This window comes from Eriocheir sinensis, chromosome 54, assembly GCF_024679095.1.
Source record: "Eriocheir sinensis breed Jianghai 21 chromosome 54, ASM2467909v1, whole genome shotgun sequence".
Taxonomy (NCBI): domain Eukaryota; kingdom Metazoa; phylum Arthropoda; class Malacostraca; order Decapoda; family Varunidae; genus Eriocheir; species Eriocheir sinensis.
In genome coordinates this window covers 5,378,442-5,385,100 of record NC_066562.1, presented here as the reverse complement: position 1 = coordinate 5,385,100, position 6,659 = coordinate 5,378,442, and the positions used below count along the sequence as shown (strand labels likewise).

The following is a 6,659-nucleotide window of genomic DNA, read 5'->3' as shown; positions in this document are numbered from 1 at the left end:
GTGGACATAGAGCCTTCCAATTCCTCTATTCTCCAAGTTAAGATATTTTGCTCTCTCTCTCTCTCTCTCTCTCTCTCTCTCTCTCTCTCTCCGTTTTCGCTCCTTACCTTCAAATATTCTTTCCCTTCCTTCCTTTTTCCTCCCTTATTCCTCTCTCTCTCTCTCTCTCTCTCTCTATCGTTCTTTCTATCTATCTATCTGTCCATCAAAGTCTTGGTCATGGACGCGAGAATCTTGAGTTTTCCTTCCCTTCTTCCTCTTACTCTTCTTCTATCTCTCTCTATTTATCTATCTATCGTTCTTTCTATCTTTCTATCTGGCGGTAAAAATCTTGGTCTTGGACGCGAGAATCTTGAGTTTTCCTTCCCTTCTTCCTCTTACTCTTCTTCTATCTCTCTCTATTTATCTATCTATCGTTCTTTCTATCTATCTATCTGGCGGTAAAAATCTTGGTCTTGGACGCGAGAATCTTGAGTTTTCCTTTTAATGCCTTTGCTTGTGTCCCTGAGTAGCGCAATGATGGACCAAGCGACACCTGTTCCGAGAGCGGCCGAGTGGTTCTGCCGGTGAAGACTACGGCCGCTATGCTCAGACGCTTCCGCCTCCCACATCAACAATTTACAAAGGCCAAAAATGGAGATTAAACGGGGTGTCTTGGGTGTTTCTTCACGTTCATGGTACAAAAGAAGAGTCAAACTACAACCAGGGCCATAAAAGTACCCCTGGAAATGTCCACAATACCTACGAAAGCCTTGTCAAATATGTGTGCTTCAGGGCCAAAATGTTTAAGAATATGGCACTCACACGATTCAGTCTCTCACGTCAACCATTTCCAAAGGCTAAAATGGAGATTAAACGGGGTGTCTTGGGTGTTTCTTCACGTTCATGGTACAAAAGAAGGGTCAAACTACAACCAGGGCGATAAAAGTACCCCTGGAAATGCCCACAACACCTACGAAAGCTTGTCAAATACGTATGCTTGGGAGACGAAATGTTTGAGAATATGGCCGAAAAGGATATGAATCAAGTTGTAATGGGTGTTTCTTCACGTTCATGGTACAAAAGAAGGGTCAAACTACAACCAGGGCCATAAAAGTACCCCTGGAAATGCCCACAACACCTACGAAAGCCTTGGCAAATATGTGTGCTTCAGGGCCAAAATGTTTAAGAATATGGCACTCACACGATTCAGTCTCTCACGTCAACCATTTACAAAGGCCAAAAAGGGGATTAAACGGGGTGTCTTGGGTGTTTCTTCGCGTTCATGGTACAAAAGAAGGGTCAAACTACAACCAGGGCGATAAAAGTACCCCTGGAAATGCCCACAACACCTACGAAAGCTTGTCAAATACATGTGCTTGGGAGACGAAATGTTTGAGAATATGGCCGAAAAGGATATGAATCAAGTTGTAATGGGTGTTTTTTCACGTTCATGGTACAAAAGAAAGGTCAAACTACAACCAGGGCCATAAAAGTACCCCTGGAAATGCCCACAACACCTACGAAAGCCTTGGCAAATATGTGTGCTTCAGGGCCAAAATGTTTAAGAATATGGCACTCACACGATTCAGTCTTTCACATCGACCATTTCCAAAGGCTAAAATGGTGATTAAACGGGTTCTCTTGGGTGTTTCTTCACGTTCATGGTACAGAGGAAGTCAAACTACCACCAGGGCCATAAAAGTACCCCTGGAAATGCCCACAACACCTACGAAAGCTTGTCAAATACGTATGCTTGGGAGACGAAATGTTTGAGAATATGGCCGAAAAGGATATGAATCAAGTTGTAATGAGTGATTTTTTTGCGCTCATGGAACAGAAGAATGGTCAAACTACAACCAGGGCCATAAAACTACCCCTGGAAATGCCCACAACTCCTATGAAAGCTTGTCAAATACGTGTGCTTGGGAGACGAAATGTTTGAGAACAGAGAGCCTTCACATCGACCATTTCCAAAGGCTAAATGGGAGATTAACGGGGTTCTTCGTTATTTTTTGCGCTCATGGTACAGAAGAAGGGTCAAACTACAACCAGGGCCATAAAACTACCCCTGGAAATGCCCACAACTCCTATGAAAGCTTGTCAAATACGTGTGCTTGGGAGACGAAATGTTTGAGAATATTGCCGAAGAGGAAATGAGTCAAGTTCTAATGAGTTATTTTTTTTGCGCTCATGGTACAGAAGAAGGGTCAAACTACCACCAGGGCCATAAAACTACCCCTGGAAATGCCCACAACTCCTATGAACGCCTTGGCAAATATGTGTGATTGAGGGCCGAAAGTGAGTCGATGGGAAGGGAAAGTGAGTGAACCATTACCAAAGGCCAAAAAAAAGATTAAACGGGTTATCTTGGGTGCTTTTCCGCGTTCAAGGTAAAGAAGAAGGGTCAAACTACCATCAGGGCCATAAAACTACCCCTGGAAATGCCCACAACACCTACGAAAGCCTTGTCAAATGTGTGTGCCTGGGTCTCGAATCTTTAAGGATATGGGCCGAGGTTCAGAAGATTCCCGCGGGTGCTAAAGGAATGCACGGAGGTCCTCGGCGGCACCATAGCTGACCTGTTTGGGAAGTCTGGGAGTCTGATAGTTAATGGCGAGTGGCTAATGTACCGAGTGGTTGCTAAGTAGCTAATGTTCAGAAAGGTAGAAGTCCTCCACGTCTAATTATCGTCCGGTCAGCTCGGCATTAGCGACGGGAATACGTTGAAGTCCATAATTGCCGGGAGTGTTTGGGGCCACTCAGAGGTAGAGACTGACCGAGACGCAGACAAGAGGGAAGTCATGTTTTGCCGACCTTTTTTTCTTATATAATACAATAATGGAGGCGGTAGATCTCTCTCTCTCTCTCTCTCTCTGTCTGTCTGTCTGTCTGTCTGTCTGTCTGTCTGTCTGTCTGTCTGTCTGTCTGTCTGTCTGTCTGTCTGTCTGTCTCTCTCTCTCTCTCTCTCTCTCGGCACTATACGATTCACATTAATATGCTAATACCGGTTAACGAGGAGCATGACAAAAATGATTCACTGGTTAAGAAACTTGCCATACGAGGATTGCACTCTCTAGCACGGCGAAGGTTACGAGGAGACTTGATCGAAGTTTATAAATGGATGAAGAGCTTTAATAAGGGTGATGTTAATAAGGTTCAGGTGGTAAAAGAGCCGGGCAGGACACGTAGCAATGGGTGCAAGTTGGATACATTCAGATTCAACAAGGACACAGGCAAGAATTCGTTTACTAAGAGTGGTGGATGAGTGGAGCAGGCTTGGCAGTCATGTGGTGAGTGCCAATACGATAGACACATTCAAGAAGAGGTTAGATAAGTTCATGGATAGCGAGGTTAGATTAGGTCAACACCACAGATACATTCAAGAAGAGGTTAGATAAGTTCATGGATAGCGAGGTTAGATTAGGCCAATACCACAGATTCAAGAAGAGGTTGGAAAGTTGGAAAGTTTCGTTTAGTGGGCGCAACATCTGTGGTCATATGCCGGACAGAGACAGAAGGGGAAGGAATTATAGGAGAAGGGAACAGATCCCAGGAGACGGGACACAACCCCCGATTAATACCTGGTACCCATTCACTGCTGGGTGGACAGGGGCGTAGTTTTTTTTTTTTTTTTTTACAACAAAGGACACAGCTCCTGGGCACACACAAAAAGAAAACAATAATAAAAAAAAGCCCGCTACTCGCTGCTCCCAAAAAAGAATCAAAAGAGGTGGCCGAAAGGTCAATTTCGGGAGGAGAGGTGTCCTGATACCCTCCTTTTGAAAGAGTTCAAGTCGTAGGCAGGAGGAAATACAGATGAAGGAAGATTGTTCCAGGGTTTACCAGCGTGAAGGATGAAAGAGTGAAGATACTGGTTAACTCTTGCATAAGGGGTTTGGACGGTATAGGGATGAGCATGAGTAGAAAGTCGTGTGCAGGGGGGCCGCGGGAGAGGGGGAGGCATGCAGTTAGCAAGTTCAGAAGAGCAGTCAGCGTAGAAATATCGATAGAAGATAGAAAGAGAGGCAACATCGCGGCGGAATTTAAGAGGTAGAAGACTATCAGTAGGAGGAGGAGAGCTGATGAGACGAAGAACCTTATAGACTCCACTCTGTCCAGAAGAGCTGTGTGAGTGGAGCCTCCCCACACGTAAGATGCATACTCCATACGAGGGCGGACAAGGCCCCTGTATATGGATAGCAACTGCGCGGGGGAGAAGAACTGGCGGAGACGATACAGAACGCCCAACCTCGAGGAAGCTGATTTAGCGAGAGAGGAGATGTGAAGTTTCCAGTTGAGATTTTGAGTTAAGGATAGACCGAGGATGTTTAGTGTTGAAGATGGTGATTTTCCACTCCGCCCGGGAATCGAACCCGGGCTCTCTCGGTTGTGAGCCGAGTGTGTTAACCACTGCACCACGAAGCCCCCAGAAGAGGTTGGATAAGTTCATGGATAGTGAGGTTAGATTACATCAATACCACAGATACATTCAAGAAGAGGTTAGACGAGTTCATGGATAGGAGTGATGGGTGGGGCTAGGTATAGATGAGCTGCCCCTTATAAGCTGCTTGGCCTCTTGCAGACTCCTTGGTTGGTATTACAAGACACACTCGCTCCTCACATCAGCCATTTCTAAAGGTCAAAGAGGGGGTCAGTCGGGTTCCAGTGGGTGTTTCTTCAGGTTCATGGTACAGAAGAAGACTCACACTACCACCAGGGTCATACAACTACCCCTGGAAATCCCCACCACTCCTACGAAAGCCTTGTCAAATATGTGTTTCTTCAGGTTCATGGTACAGAAGAAGACTCACACTACCACCAGGGTCATAAAACTACCCCTGGAAATCCCCACCACTCCTACGAAAGCCTTGTCAAATATGTGTTTCTTCAGGTTCATGGTACAGAAGAAGACTCACACTACCACCAGGGTCATACAACTACCCCTGGAAATCCCCACCACTCCTACGAAAGCCTTGTCAAATATGTGTTCTTGGGCGGCCATATGTCTTGTAATGCGACCCCTTGTGTTCTTGTGTTCTCGTGGACGGAGCGGTGAGGGCAGGAGCGTTGCTGGCGGGAGATCTCCACTGGCAAGACTTTGTACCATTTGCCAGTGGAGATCTCTCGTAAGAAACAGTCCATATTCCTTTTCCTCTTCCTGGCTTCCATCTGGTCCGGTTCTTCCAATCTTACGGGAATCCTTCTTCTTCTTCTTCCTACTCTCCTTTTTCCTCGTTTCCACCTACTCCTATTTTCCTTGCTTCACTATTTAGGCAATCATTCTTTTCTTCTTCTTTTTCCTCTCCCTCGTTTCCACCTACTCCTATTTTCCTTGCTTCAATATTTAGGGAATTATTCTTTTCTTCATTTTCTTCTTTATTTTTTACTCCTTTTTTCCTCTTTCTCGTTTCCACTTACTCCTAATATTTTTGTTCTCTTCCTCTTTCTTCTTCTTTTTCCTCTTCCTCCTAATCTTCTTGTTCTCTTCCTCTTTCCTCTTTTTTTTTACTTTGTTCTTTCTTTCTTTCTTCTTTTTTTTCCACTCCTTTTTCCTCTTCCTTCTTTTTTTTTTACTTCTTTTTCCGTATTTCTTTCTTTCCACCTTCTGCTTCTTCTTCTTCTTCTTCTTCTTCTTCTTCCTCCTCCATAAACACCAAGGTAACTCCACTTAACCTGTTTGTAGATTTTCTTTTTTTTTATTACCTGTGGCATCAGATCCCTTCACTTATAGATTTTAAAGGATTAGATCGTCTATTGTTTATTTGTTTACTTATTGACTTGTTTTTCTTGTTTGTTTTGTTTATATTTATTTTATTTAGTGATTTTTATGATGACAGAGAGAGAGAGAGAGAGAGAGAGAGAGAGAGAGAGAGAGAGAGAGAGAGAGAGAGAGAGAGAGAGAGAGAGAGAGAGAGAGAGAGAGAGAGAGAGAGAGAGAGAGAGAGAGAGAGAGAGAGAGAGAGAGAGAGAGAGAGAGAGAGAGAGAGAGAGAGAGAGAGAGAGAGAGAGAGGGGTCAGCACTTAAAGGTCCACTCTCTTCCTCCCTTCTCTCTCCCTTTTACCTCCATCCCCCTCCCCCCCCTTTCCTCCATTAACCCCTACCTTCCCTCCCTTTACCTCCAAAATCTCCCTTACCTCGCCATTAGGGAACAAGAAAGGTGAGTAAAGGAGGAGGAGGAGGAAGAGGAGGAGGAGGAGGAGGAGGACGAGGAGGAGGAGGGGAAGAAAGAGAGGGGTTTTAGGAAGAGGGGATAGGGGGTTTTAGTGACCTTCCCCCCTCCCCCGCCTCCTCCTCCTCCTCCTCCTCCTCCCCCTCTTCCACCAATATGGGTTAGTGGAGAATTCATCGGCGGATTTTCTTTTTAGGTCTTCAGTGTGAGGGAGATGCGGGAAGGCTGTTCTCTCTCTCTCTCTCTCCCCCCCAAGCTCATGTAATGCCTATATTTTTAAAAGTCAAAATCTGTTTTATCGAAGCGAAATATTAATCTGTTGCCGACACAAACAGATTTTACAATAACGAGGAACTATTTTTGTTTATTCATTCATTTGCTGATTGATTGATTTACGCGTTTGTTAATAAATAATGTTTTGCTTACAAGTTTGAATCATGTATTGCTATCGACCGCACTAAGGAGGTGATTATGCTTTCGTCGTTGTCTGTCTGATATATGTTTGCC

General features: G+C 44.7%; 1 long non-coding RNA gene across 1 annotated transcript; it reads right to left on the bottom strand.

Moving 5' to 3' along the window:
• Positions 1 to 4,676: 4,676 nt before the first annotated feature.
• LOC126983443 (uncharacterized) lies at positions 4,677 to 5,854 on the bottom strand. The gene is made up of 2 exons (XR_007735903.1): positions 5,300 to 5,854; positions 4,677 to 5,224 (listed from the first exon to the last, which is right to left on the bottom strand). It is a non-coding gene; the product is annotated as an uncharacterized LOC126983443 (long non-coding RNA).
• Between the last annotated feature and the right edge of the window lie 805 nt (positions 5,855 to 6,659).